The sequence below is a fragment of the Pleuronectes platessa genome, chromosome 5, assembly GCF_947347685.1.
Source record: "Pleuronectes platessa chromosome 5, fPlePla1.1, whole genome shotgun sequence".
Classification (NCBI taxonomy): Eukaryota; Metazoa; Chordata; class Actinopteri; order Pleuronectiformes; family Pleuronectidae; genus Pleuronectes; species Pleuronectes platessa.
This window is the reverse complement of record NC_070630.1, coordinates 29,810,906-29,825,934: the sequence shown is the minus strand read 5'-3', so window position 1 is coordinate 29,825,934 and position 15,029 is coordinate 29,810,906. Positions and strand designations below refer to the sequence as shown.

General features: G+C 41.2%; 1 protein-coding gene and 1 long non-coding RNA gene across 2 annotated transcripts in view; one reads left to right on the top strand and one right to left on the bottom strand.

The window, feature by feature from the left end:
• The window catches only part of kcnj13 (potassium inwardly rectifying channel subfamily J member 13), a 97,025-nt gene that overhangs the window by 22,217 nt on the left and 59,779 nt on the right, over positions 1-15,029 (bottom strand). The gene's annotated exons all lie outside the window — the stretch shown is intronic.
• LOC128440589 (uncharacterized) lies at positions 863-3,978 on the top strand. Its single transcript, XR_008338540.1, has 3 exons — positions 863-1,076; positions 1,960-2,013; positions 2,654-3,978. It is a non-coding gene; the product is annotated as an uncharacterized LOC128440589 (long non-coding RNA).

Below are 15,029 nucleotides of genomic sequence, written 5' to 3'. Positions count from 1 at the left end.
GCTCAATAGCGCCACCTACGGAAAAGCCCCTCATTTAGCATTCACCGATCATCAAAAAAAACAAAGACTATTGTGTATCATGACTAGATGCACAAAAAAGTCCATCAGTGCATTATGAATAACGCAACAGGAAGCCCGCCAGTTTGACTTTAGTGGCCATTTTGGTCATATTCGATATTTTTTCTTTTAAGTACTCCTCCTACAGCTTTCATCAAATCAACTTACAATTTAGACGATCGTCATCACAACAAAATGGAGATCTAAAGTTATTGAAGGATTAAGTTTTAGCAAAACCGTCTGACCGTGGTGTGGCCTCAAAGTTTGATTAAACGCCATCAAAACACGGGCTCCTGTATCTTGGACATATTTTGTCCAATCGAGTCCAAACTATACACATAAGACAAGAGTCGCGACCTGAAGACATCGGTACAGAAATCGTGACTTAAAATCACAGCGTCTCCTGGTGGCAACAGCAAATGTCTTGTTTTTCTATGTGTTACAGTTTGATTCACTACTCGTAGGGCCTTCATTAAATCAACGTAAAAATTTGATGCATGTGTTCAAAACAAGATGAAGATCTAAAGTTAACGAAATTGCAACTTTTCATAATACTGTGTGACCGTGGTGTGGCTTCCAGTTTGAGGAATGAAAACATCTATATCTGGCAGATGTGCTGCAATATTTAGTCACTAGATGGCAGTGTCAGACCATGCTTTGTGTTATCTATGCATTAACAGACTGTGTTTACAGGGTGGCCAACTTTAGAGGAGAATTAAACCTTTTACAGCATTGCTCAAACTTTGGTTTTAGTCTCAATCGCTAAGTTCTTCCTTCATGACAACTCAGAGGGGGGTGTATTTTATTTTAACTCCCTCGTTTAAGCGATATAGATGTTTGAAATTCACGTGACGTCACAGTGTAAGCTGTGCTGTGTGTTGTGAGTTCGGCTTTCACCAGTTACACGTGAACGCCTCATGAAATGGCTTACACCCACATACCCGGTAAATTACACACTTTGATGTTCTGCTCCTTCTCCTGACGGTCACGGTAACGATGTCTGCGCCTCCGTTTCTGTGGTAAGTCACGTTAAGTATTTTATTTCGATGTGATTCGCAGGGTGCCTTTGAATCAGCCGTGATAGCTACGGGACGCTAATCCGGGAGCTACATACCAGCTCAGTGTATATCAACGGGTTCGATGCGAATGCCAGCTGTTACCGAAACAACCGCCATGAACCCAGGTCCACCAAGCAGAGATAAGCGTTCGTTTATAAGGATGACTCTGAGACAGGAGACTGTGTGTCGGCTTCATTTTCGCTAGCGCCGGAGGCTAACTAGCTCGCTAACAAGCAAGCTAACAATATCTTCGAATGGGTGCAGTAACTGTTCTTCGATTCGATTGGGGTTATTACCGACAAACACCGACATGAAACGACATGAGCGGGTCCACCCGGCAGATATAAGCGTTACTTTATGCGGATGACTCTGAGACAGGAGACTGTGTGTCGGCTTGTAAGTTAGTTTCGCTAGCGGGCTAGCGATGCTAACTGAAACCTGAGAAACCTGAGTGTTTAAAGTCACATCTGCATTGCAAGAGCAGCTGTTCAAAGGAGCATTACGTGTCCTAAAGCTCTTTCTTCAGAGTAGTGTTGTAACGTGTTACAGTGAAAAGTAACCGTGTCTCCCACCTTCAGTATTTAAATCGTTAATCTCAGACAGACTTCACTGAATTCTTTTGTTAAATATGAGTAAATCATAGCCTTGTAACTTTACTAGAACAGACAGTGTCATACAGAATTGTAGGCTAATATGCACTACCTATTTCCTAAGCTGAAATGATTATGATCTGATTAACTTTGAATTAATATTTTATTATTACCATGTAAAAGTCTGTTAAGCAGATAACATGGCACATGTATGACTTAACATATCTGTGTATTTGTGTTCAATGTTCCTCTAGGATGTCCAGCGTGAGACACAACTTGAATCCAACCAGACTGAACACTGACTCCAGGTACAGACCTGTTTTCATTACTTACAAAGTATTGCACATAATACATAATGTGTTAAATTATAATGCAATACTTTTAATGTGAAATAGCTCCATACTAAACATTCATTGTCATGGTAGTGCACGTTTTAATCCAAAAGCATATTCAAATACATAGTTGAATATCCACCGAAAATAAGAATACACACTTTGTTCATATGTAACTCTAATAAATACTGTATAAGTTACATTTTGCTCCGGAAATGAACTGTGTTAAAGCGGTTCACATGGAAAATATATGTTCAATTATGTGAAGGGTGATTTTCATTACTATTATACTAATGGAGATTTAGCACTTGCTACACATTGTAAGAGCAGCTGTGCAAAGGAGCACTACGTATCCTAAGGCTCTTTATTCAGAGTCACAGTGTTGATGTCCTGTCACGTGTTACAGTGAAAAATAACCGTGTCTACTAGTGTTTACATCGTTAATCTCAGGCAGACTTCCCTGAATTATTTTGTTAAATATAAATACATTATAGCCTTGTAACTTTACTAGAACAGACAGTGTTCATAGAGAATTTGAAAATGATGTACACTACCTATTTCCTAAGATGAAATGATTATGATCTGATTATTTTTATGTTTCCTCTCATTTTATTAGGGACGGACGAGCCTGAAGGACACAGCTGTGATGACCAATTGACCATGTTTTGTCTCTTATGGCAAAGCAGAAATATTAAACACTGGGTTCTTATCTAAAGTGTATCAAATCAGAAAGCAAAAGATACACATTGTTGTTATAAGTTTTTATTATTTTAACCAACCATAATGAAGATAGAAATGAATTCTTATCCATGCCACTTAGCAATGACTGCCACCACCAACAGTTGCAGGCCATCTTTATTTAAGGGAGGAATTTAGAAGTGTTGTGTAGCTTCTGATGATGATGCAGTCGTCCACGTGTTGACCACCATGTTGCTGCTGACGACGTCAGGTGCTGCAGTTCCTCATCTATGAAGAGAAGAAACGCACTGTTAAAGAATGTTTTGAGTTGTGTATGAAGCACAACAGATTTCAGATAGAACCGTTGTACTGTGGTCTGGGTTTGTATCCTAATGGTTAAATGCACATATTTTAAGTCGCTTTTGATAAAAGTACTGAAAGAAATACAACATTGTAAAAATAGATAAAATGTCTTTCTACCTCATCTGTAATATTCAAGGTGATAATCTCCCACAGAGCTATTGATAACAGTCCACATCAAGTCTCTCCACTTCCCTCAGTGTGAAAACATAATTATACAATTAATTTGAGAACTGTTTACAACACTGATGTGTGGAGATTAAAATCATATCTAAACTGTCTAATTCACTGTAAAACTCCATGACATTCGCAGGCCATCTGTAGTTAAGGGAGCAACGTATGGAGTGATGTGTAGAGGGCAGAAACTTGGACTATGGGCAGAGAAGGTCTCTGGTTCGTCTCCGGTTCGACTCCACGGAGAGACAACAAAAGACAAACCTGGATTGATCTGTCCAAAAATCCAAGAGTCTCCCTACCCTCTCTAGTGCCCCTGAGCAAGGCACCTCACTCCCCCAACATCTGCTCCGTGAGCGCCGTACATGGTCGCTCACTGCTCTGTGTGTCCTGCACCAGATGGGTAAAAAGCAGAGATTAAATTTCCCTACCTGCATGAGTGTGCCTTTGCATGTCTGTGCATGTGTTTGGGACGAATAAATGGGTCTTAATCTTAATCTTTTAATCTTAATCAGTTGTCTTCCAGTTGACCAGCATGAAGCTGCAAATCTCCACCATGTTGCTGCTGAGGACATCAGGAGCTGCATTAATGAGGAGCAGAAGCGCACTGTTATGAATGTTTTGTGTTGTGTATGAAGCACCACATATTTCAGATAGAACCGATGTACTGGGGTCTGGGTTTGTATACTAATGGTTAAATGCACATACTTTAAATCGCTTTTGATAAAACGTGAGAAAGAAATACAACATTGTACACAGATAAAATGTCTTTCTACCTCATCTGTAATATTCAAGGTGATGATCTCCCACAGAGCTGTTGATAACAGTCCACATCAAGTCTCTCCACTTCCCTCAGTGTGAAAACATAATTATATAATTAACTGGAGAAGTGTTTACAACACTGATGTGTGGACATTATAATCTTATCTATACTGTCTAATTGACTCTACAACTCCATGACAGACTAAATTAACAATGTGAAAATAGTAATGGTGGATATATCAGCCTGTATCAGAATAATGGTGAAACATAGTTATTATCATATGCAACTTACACATGTAGCGTATTGATATTAACTTATTAAAATAAAACAAAGTCACAGCCAAACATACGACTCTGCAGTTAACTTGCTTCAATGTGTTCATTAGACGTGTTAAATAAACTAACTTTTATAACAATTTTATATTAAATAAGCCTTGAGGCATGTAAGTATATGGTGATAGTTAAAGCAATAGGTTTGGTTGTATGGTTTCAAGGTTACTTACCTCTAGTTAATAGAGCCTCCTGCTGGCTACAGGAAGTGAAGCAATAATCCTTGCCGCAGTGCACAAACGCATGCAACGCAGAGACGAGCGCTTGGTCATTGAACGTTCTCTCTTCACCGACCGCAACAGAATAGAAATTGCCTGTGCTCGGGCCCGTTAGTGCTACAACGTAGCCCTAGTTATTATTATTAGGGCCCGAGCACCGAAATCGGTGGGAGGCCCTATTGAAATTGAAATGATTATTATTATTATTATTATTATTATTTTTCTTAGCTTAAATGAATTGGCTTTTTGAGGGCTTTAATGTGCTCAAAAAGTTGTAGGAGTTTGCAGTAAATTCGAAGGCGGCGAAAATTTACGTATTCTGAAGTATTTTGAAAAGGGCGTGGCAAAATGGCTCAAGAGCGCCACCTACGGAAAAGCCCCTCATTTAGCATTCACCGATCTTCAAAAAAAACAAAGACTATTGTGTATCATGACTAGATGCACAAAAAAGTCCATCAGTGCATTATGAATAACGCAACAGGAAGCCCGCCAGTTTGACTTTAGTGGCCATTTTGGTCATATTCGATATTTTTTGTTTTAAGTACTCCTCCTACAGCTTTCATCAAATCATCTTACAATTTAGACGATCGTCATCACAACAAAATGGAGATCTAAAGTTATTGAAGGATTAAGTTTTAGCAAAACCGTCTGACCGTGGTGTGGCCTCAAAGTTTGATTAAACGCCATCAAAACACGGGCTCCTGTATCTTGGACATATTTTGTCCAATCGAGTCCAAACTATACACATAACACAAGAGTCGCGACCTGAAGACATCGGTACAGAAATCGTGACTTACAATCACAGCGCCCCCTGGTGGCAACAGGAAATGTCTTGTTTTTAAGACGTGTTATGTTTTTATGTACTACTCGGAGAGCTTTCATCAGATCAACTTAAAAATTAGATGAGACTCTACAAAACAAGATGAAGATCTAAAGTTATCAATATTTAAACTTTTCATCATACCGTGTGACCGTGGTGAGGTCTCAAAGTTCGACTAAACGCCAATATAAGCGAGCTTCTGTAACTTAGACATATTTTGTCCAATCGACTCCAAACTACACATATAAGACAAGAGTCGCGACCGGAAGACATCTACCTAGAAATCATGACTTAAAAGGAAAGCGCCCCCTGGTGGCATCAGGAAATGTCTTGTTTTTGTACATCGTGCGCTTTGATTTATTTGTCGGAGAGCTTTCATCACATCAATTTAAAATTTAGACGGGTGGCATCACAACAAGATGGAGATCTAAAGTTATCAAAGAAACAACTTTTCGACACACCGTCTGACTGTGGCGGGGCGTCAAATCAGCTCGCCATGACACACGAAAACGCTTTAAAGGGGACATATTCGCTTTAAAGGGGACATATTATTTCCATTTCACCACAGTTGATATGGTTCCTTGGGTTCTTAATGAAATGTCTGTAAAATATTTTGGTAAAAATACCCCAAGGATAATTTAAAACAGCACCTTTATACTCTGTCTAAAACAGACCTCCTCAGATCAACCTGTTTTGAAGGCCCCGCCCCCCTCTCACCCCGCCCCCATCTTACCCCACCCCCTTTCACCCCTCTCATCCCTCCCCCTTCTCACCCCTCCCCCCTCTCATGGAGGTGTAGGACATGTGCTTGAATGTGTTCTCACTACAGAATGCATTCAACATCTATAGAGCAGATTATGGGCCTCGTGAAAATTTACGTATTCTGGGGTATTTGGAAATGGGTGTGGCAAAATGGCTCAACAGCGCCACCAATGGTGCTTTCCCTCATTTACGGAGAAACACCTCATTTAGCATTCACTGATCCCCACGAAATTGAAGACAGTTGTGTATCATCACCAGATGCACAAAAAACGCGCTCTGAGCAATATGAAAAACGCAACAGGAAGCACGCCATTTTCGATTTCATGGCCATTTTGGTCATATTCCATAATCTTTTACTTTGATATACTTCTCGTACAGCTTTCATCACATCAACTGAAAATTTAGACGAGTGTCATCACAACAAGATGGAGATCTAAAGTTATCAAAGAAACAACTTTTCGTCACACTGTCTGACTGTGGCGGGGCGTCACATCAGCTCGCCATGACACACGAAAACGCTTTAACTTCCGTGTTCATGGGTCCATCTCCCTCAAACTACATGTGTGTATCATCAGCCCCCCTCCCTTGAAGATATTCAGATGGTTTTAAAGAATGGGCGTGGCAAAATGGCTCAACAGCGCCACCAACAGAGCTTCCCCTCATTTATGGAGAAACACCTCATTTAGAATTCACTGATCCTCACGAAATTGAAGACAGTTGTGTATCATCACCAGATGCACAAAAAACGCGCCGGAGCAATTTGAAAAACGCAACAGGAACCCCGCCATTTTCGATTTGGACCATATTCCATGTTTTTTATTTTCAAGTACTTCTTGGAGAGCTTTCATCAGATCAACTGAAAATTTAGACGAGTGTCATCACAACAAGATGGAGATCTAAAGTTATTGAAAGATCAATTTTTCGCCACACCGTGTGACCGTGGCGAGGCGTCAAAATGTGACTAAACGCCATCAAAACACAAGCTTCTGTATCTTGGACATATTTGGTCCAATCGAGTTCAAACTACACATGTAAGACAAGAAGCGCGACCTGATGACATCAACAAAGACACCATGACTTAAAATCATAGCGCCACCTGCTGGCTACAGGAAGTGAAGCGTTTATCTTGCAGCAGTGCGCAAATGCATGCAACGCTGAGACGAGCGCTTGGTCATCGAACGTTCTCTCTTCCCCGACCGCAACAAACTTGAAATTGCCTGTGCTCGGGCCCGTTAGTGCTACAACGTAGCCCTAGTTATTATTATTATTTTTTTTTTCCGATTAAACTTATTGGCTTTTTGAGGGCTTTAATGTGCTCAAAAAGTTGTAGGAGTTTGCAGTAAATTCGAAGGCGGCTTAAATTTACGTATTCTGGAGTATTTTGAAAAGGGCGTGGCAAAATGGCGCAAGAGCGCCACCTACGGAAAAGCCCCTCATTTAGCATTCACCGATCCTCAAAAAAAACAAAGACTATTGTGTATCATGACTAGATGCACAAAAAAGTCCATCAGTGCATTATGAATAACGCAACAGGAAGCCCGCCAGTTTGACTTTAGTGGCCATTTTGGTCATATTCCATATTTTTTCTTTGATGTACTTGTCGTACAGCTTTCATCAGATCAACTTCAAATTTAGACGATCGTCATCACAACAAATTGGAGATCTAAAGTTATTGAAGGATTACGTTTTAGCAAAACCGTCTGACCGTGGTGTGGCGTTAAAGTTTGATGAAACGCCATCAAAACACAAGCTTCCATATTTCAGACATAGTTTGTCCAATTGAGTCCAAACTAGACACATACGACAAGAGTCGCGACCAGAAGACATCACTGCAGAAATTGTGACTTACAATCACAGCGCCCCCTGGTGGCAACAGGAAATGTCTTGTTTTTAAGACGTGTTATGTTTTTATGTACTACTCGGAGAGCTTTCATCAGATCAACTTAAAAATTAGATGAGACTCTACAAAACAAGATGAAGATCTAAAGTTATCAATATTTAAACTTTTCATCATACCGTGTGACCGTGGTGAGGTCTCAAAGTTCGACTAAACGCCAATATAAGCGAGCTTCTGTAACTTAGACATATTTTGTCCAATCGACTCCAAACTACACATATAAGACAAGAGTCGCGACCGGAAGACATCTACCTAGAAATCATGACTTAAAAGGAAAGCGCCCCCTGGTGGCATCAGGAAATGTCTTGTTTTTGTACATCGTGCGCTTTGATTTATTTGTCGGAGAGCTTTCATCACATCAATTTAAAATTTAGACGGGTGGCATCACAACAAGATGGAGATCTAAAGTTATCAAAGAAACAACTTTTCGACACACCGTCTGACTGTGGCGGGGCGTCAAATCAGCTCGCCATGACACACGAAAACGCTTTAAAGGGGACATATTCGCTTTAAAGGGGACATATTATTTCCATTTCACCACAGTTGATATGGTTCCTTGGGTTCTTAATGAAATGTCTGTAAAATATTTTGGTAAAAATACCCCAAGGATAATTTAAAACAGCACCTTTATACTCTGTCTAAAACAGACCTCCTCAGATCAACCTGTTTTGAAGGCCCCGCCCCCCTCTCACCCCGCCCCCATCTTACCCCACCCCCTTTCACCCCTCTCATCCCTCCCCCTTCTCACCCCTCCCCCCTCTCATGGAGGTGTAGGACATGTGCTTGAATGTGTTCTCACTACAGAATGCATTCAACATCTATAGAGCAGATTATGGGCCTCGTGAAAATTTAAGTATTCTGGGGTATTTGGAAATGGGTGTGGCAAAATGGCTCAACAGCGCCACCAATGGTGCTTTCCCTCATTTACGGAGAAACACCTCATTTAGCATTCACTAATCCCCACGAAATTGAAGACAGTTGTGTATCATCACCAGATGCACAAAAAACGCGCTCGGAGCAATATGAAAAACGCAACAGGAAGCACGCCATTTTCGATTTCGTGGCCATTTTGGTCATATTCCATAATCTTTTACTTTGATATACTTCTCGTACAGCTTTCATCACATCAACTGAAAATTTAGACGAGTGTCATCACAACAAGATGGAGATCTAAAGTTATCAAAGAAACAACTTTTCGTCACACTGTCTGACTGTGGCGGGGCGTCACATCAGCTCGCCATGACACACGAAAACGCTTTAACTTCCGTGTTCATGGGTCCATCTCCCTCAAACTACATGTGTGTATCATCAGCCCCCCTCCCTTGAAGATATTCAGATGGTTTTAAAGAATGGGCGTGGCAAAATGGCTCAACAGCGCCACCAACAGAGCTTCCCCTCATTTATGGAGAAACACCTCATTTAGAATTCACTGATCCTCACGAAATTGAAGACAGTTGTGTATCATCACCAGATGCACAAAAAACGCGCTCGGAGCAATTTGAAAAACGCAACAGGAACCCCGCCATTTTCGATTTGGACCATATTCCATGTTTTTTATTTTCAAGTACTTCTTGGAGAGCTTTCATCAGATCAACTGAAAATTTAGACGAGTGTCATCACAACAAGATGGAGATCTAAAGTTATTGAAAGATCAATTTTTCGCCACACCGTGTGACCGTGGCGAGGCGTCAAAATGTGACTAAACGCCATTAAAACACAAGCTTCTGTATCTTGGACATATTTGGTCCAATCGAGTTCAAACTACACATGTAAGACAAGAAGCGCGACCTGATGACATCAACAAAGACACCATGACTTAAAATCATAGCGCCACCTGCTGGCTACAGGAAGTGAAGCGTTTATCTTGCAGCAGTGCGCAAATGCATGCAACGCTGAGACGAGCGCTTGGTCATCGAACGTTCTCTCTTCCCCGACCGCAACAGACTTGAAATTGCCTGTGCTCGGGCCCGTTAGTGCTACAACGTAGCCCTAGTTCCTATTATTATTATTTTGCTGTGTCGTTAATGAATTGGCTTTTTGAGGGCTTTACCATGCTCAAAAAGTTGTAAAAGTTTGCAGTAAGTTAGAAAGTCGTGAAAATTTACGTATTCTGGGGTATTTGGAAATGGGCGTGGTAAAATGGCTCAACAGCGCCACCAACGGAGAGCCCCTCATTTACGGAGATGCACCTCATTTAGCATTCACTGATCCTCACGAAATTGAAGACAGTTGTGTATCATCACCAGATGTACAAAAAAGCCTCTTGGAGCATTATGAAAAACGCAACAGGAAGCCCGCCATTTTTGATTTAGTGACTATTTTGGTCATATTCCATAATTTTTTACTTTAATGCACTTCTCGTAGAGCTTTCATCAGATCAACTTAAAATTTAGACGACTGTCATCACAACAAAATGAAGATCTAAAGTTATCAAAGAAAAAACTTTTCACCACACCGTCTGACTGTGGCGGGGCGTCAAAGTGTGACGAAACGCCATCAAAACACGAGCTTCTATATCTCAGACATATTTGGTCCCATGGACTCCAAACTACACATGAAAGACAAGAGTCGCGACCAGAAGACAACAACACAAAAATCTTGACTTAAAATGACAGCGCCCCCTGGTGGCAGCAGGAAATGTCTTGTTTTTGGTACATGTTCTATTTTTATGTACTTCTCGGAGAGCTTTCATCAGATCAACAAAAAATTTAGATGAGTGTCATCACAACAATACGGAGATAAAAAGTTATCAAAGAAACAACTTTCTGACACACCGTCTGACCGTGGCGTGGCGGCAAAGTGTGATGAACGCCATGAAAACACAAGCTTCTATATCTTAGACATATTTGGTCCCATCGACTCCAAACTAGACATGTAAGACAAGAGTCGCGACCTGATGACATCTACAAAGACACCATGACTTAAAATCATAGCGCCACCTGCTGGCTACAGGAAGTGAAGCGTTTATTCTTGCTGCAGAGCTTAAAACGCACGCAAGGCAGAGACGTGCGCTTGGTCATCGATCGCTCTCTCTTCCCCGACCGCAACAGACTTGAAATTGCCTGTGCTCGGGCCCGTTAGTGCTACAACGTAGCCCTAGTTATTAGGGCCCGAGCACCGAAATCGGTGAGAGGACCTATTGAAATTGAAAGGATTATTAGGGCCCGAGCACCGAAATCGGTGAGAGGACCTATTGAAATTGAAATGATTCTTATTATTATTATTTCGCGGAGCGCAATGAATTGGCTTTTTGAGGCCTTTAACATGCTCAAAAAGTTGTAAAAGTTTGCAGTTGGTTAGAAAGTCGTGAAAATTTACGTATTCTGGGGTATTTGGAAATGGGCGTGGCAAAATGGCTCAACAGCGCCACCAATGGAGCTTCCCCTCATTTACGGAGAAGCACCTCATTTAGCATTCACTGATCCTCACGATTTTGAAGACAGTTGTGTATCATGACCAGACGCACAAAAAAGCCTCTCGGAGCATTATGAAAAACGCAACAGGAAGCCAGCAATTTAGGATTTAGTGGCCATTTTGGGAATATTCCATGTTTTTTTCTATGATACACTTGTAGCAGAGCTTTCATCAGATCAACTTACAATTTAGACGAGTGTCCTCACAACAAAATGGAGATCTAAAGTTATCAAAGAAACAACTTTTTGACACACCGTCTGACTGTGGCGTGGCATCAAAGTGTGACAAAACGCCATCAAAACACGAGCTTCTATATCTCAGACATATTTGGTAAAATGGACTCCAAACTACACATGTAAGACAAGAGTCGCGACCTGAAGACAACAACACAAAAATCTTGACTTAAAATGACAGCGCCCCCTGGTGGCAGCAGGAAATGTCTTGTTTTTGGCACATGTTCTATTTTTATGTACTTCTCGGAGAGCTTTCATCAGATCAACAAAAAATGTAGATGAGTGTCATCACAACAATATGGAGATAAAAAGTTATCAAAGAAACCACTTTCTGACACACCGTCTGACCGTGGCGTGGCGGCAAAGTGTGATGAACGCCATGAAAACACAAGCTTCTATATCTTAGACATATTTGGTCCCATCGACTCCAAACTAGACATGTAAGACAAGAGTTGCGACCTGATGACATCTACAAAGACACCATGACTTAAAATCATAGCGACACCTGCTGGCTACAGGAAGTGAAGCGTTTATTCTTGCTGCAGAGCTTAAAACGCACGCAAGGCAGAGACGTGCGCTTGGTCATCGATCGCTCTCTCTTCCCCGACCGCAACAGACTTGAAATTGCCTGTGCTCGGGCCCGTTAGTGCTACAACGTAGCCCTAGTTATTATTATTATTTTTATTCGCTCAATGAATTGGCTTTTTGAGGGCTTTAACGTGCTCAAAAAGTTTCTAAAGTGTGCAGTAAATTAGAAATGTGCGCAAGTTTACGTATTCTGGGGTATTTGGAAATGGGCTTGGCAAAATGGCTCAACAGCGCCACCAACGGAGCTTCCCCTCATTTACGGAGAAGCACCTCATTTAGCATTCACTGATCCTCACGATTTTGAAGACAGTTGTGTATCATGACCAGACGCACAAAAAAGCCACTCGGAGCATTATGAAAAACGCAACAGGAAGCCAGCAATTTAGGATTTAGTGGCCATTTTGGGAATATTCCATGTTTTTTTCTATGATACACTTGTAGCATAGCTTTCATCAAATCAACTTAAAATTTAGATGAGTGTCCTCACAACAAAATGGAGATCTAAAGTTATCAAAGAAACAACTTTTCGTCATACCGTGTGCCTGTGGTGTGGCGGCAAAATGTGATGAAAACGCCATCAAAACACGAGCTTCTGTATCTCAGACATATTTTGTCCAATCGAGTCCAAACTAGACACATACGACAAGAGTCGCAACCAGAAGACATCGGTGCAGAAATTGTGACTTACAATCACAGCGCCCCCTGGTGGCAACAGGAAATGTCTTGTTTTTGGTACATTTTACATTTTGAAGTACTTGTCGGAGAGCTTTTATCAGATCAACTTAAAATTTACTTGAGTCTCATCACAACAAGATGGAGATCTAAAGTTATTGAAAGATTGATTTTTCGTCACACCGTGTGACCGTGGCGTGGCCTCCCAGTTTGATGAAACGCCATGAAAACACGAGCGTCTGTATCTCAGACATATTTGGTCCAATCGACTCCAAACTACACATATAAGACAAGAGTCGCGAACGGAAGACATCTACCTAGAAATCATGACTTAAAAGGACAGCGCCCCCTGGGGGCAGCAGGAAATGTCTTGTTTTTGTTAGTATTACAATTTGACTCACTTCTCGTAGGGCCTTCATCAAATCAACGTAAAAATTTGATGCATGTGTACAAAACAAGATGAAGATCTAAAGTTATCAAAATTTAAACTTTTCATCAATCTGTGTGACCGTGGTGAGGCTTATAAATTTGATAAACAAAATGAAAACACCATGTCTGTAGTTCATGGTCCTACACTGCTCTCTAGTGACTTAATATTGAATTTCACCTGCAGCGCCAATATTAAGGCATCCTAAGACCATAGTTTAATCAAGGCTCAAATTGTGACTCCTGACAGACCCATTTTGTCCCCTCTTCCCCCAATTTAAATCTGTCTGGAGCCGCACAACATATTTGATAACACAGGTTATAAAGTTATATATATACATATATATATATATATATAGATATACAATATATATAAAAACTATAGTTTGTTGCATTTATTAAATAACAGAACGACAATATAAAAAACTGTTGACATTTAACTGCTATTTTTACCTGTTACAAAATAGGAAAACACCAAACTCTCATGAATTGGAGAACAAAATACATGTGTGGGCCTAGTTTGGATTAAACTAAACACAGAACTCATCTTTTTTTCCTCATCTCCAGCTTGGTACTTTTCAGCAGATGCTGTGAGCTTGCTCTGGAAATATCTTTCAACGTTACATTTCTTATTGTTTGCTAATTCCTCGCCACATATCAAGCATACATGTAAGACAGCATCGGTGGCAGTGAAAGCAAATTAATCTGTCCACGCAGAATTAAACTCTATTTTCCTCCAAGACTTTTCTTTTCTGGGATTTATCCATGATTAGTTTACCGAGGCCGGGGGTCGGAACTATAGATAAGCGACCTGCAGGGAAGAGCGCTGGGACGTAATAGGATGTGACGCATATTTTAGTTGCTGAAATGTTAAAACAAAGCGTGAGAGCAGGTCAGACTGGAGGCCGACACAGAAACTGCAGATCGGTACAAACCACCTGCAGCTTCTGCTCTGATCAAGAAGCTTAGGCGATGATCTCTGATCAGCTGAGACCAGAGAAACTCGTTGTTTTCACTGTTTCCACTGTTGAGAAGCAGCCGGTCAGTCACTGAGAGGCTGCTCCACGTGAACGAGCTCCGATCTCACTGTGTCTCTCTGAGCGAGTGAGCTCAGGGCGGGGGGCGGAGCCCCGGATCTGTGTGTGTGTCCACTATCTGGGAGCGCGCACCCACACACACACATTCACCCGCTCCTGGTATTTCATGATGGCCTGATACGATGATTATTTAAAAAATGAACGTGAATGCTACATTCACTCACGTTCATCATGTGAAAGAACTGATTCGTTAAGTTCACCATTCGAGAACAAGATGCGCAACATGCACTGTACAGGGAGCCACTGCAGAGGGGCTGAAGAGCTGCATGCGGCTCCGTAGCCTATGTTACATCTATTGACAACATTAGGACTCACCATCACGAACGATGCCATATGATGAATATGAGCGCAACAACACTGCTGTAATACATCACTGCTTAAAACACTGCATTTATTGAACGATTAAAAAAAATCACATGATACATCTTGTCACACAAATTCAGCTTTAAAAGTTACTGTCATTTGTCTATTGCAGACGAAAATTAGCTGCCTGCAAATGAAACTGATTGCCCCCAACCACTTGGAACAAGGAACAGATGCCAACAAGAGCATGATTTAGTA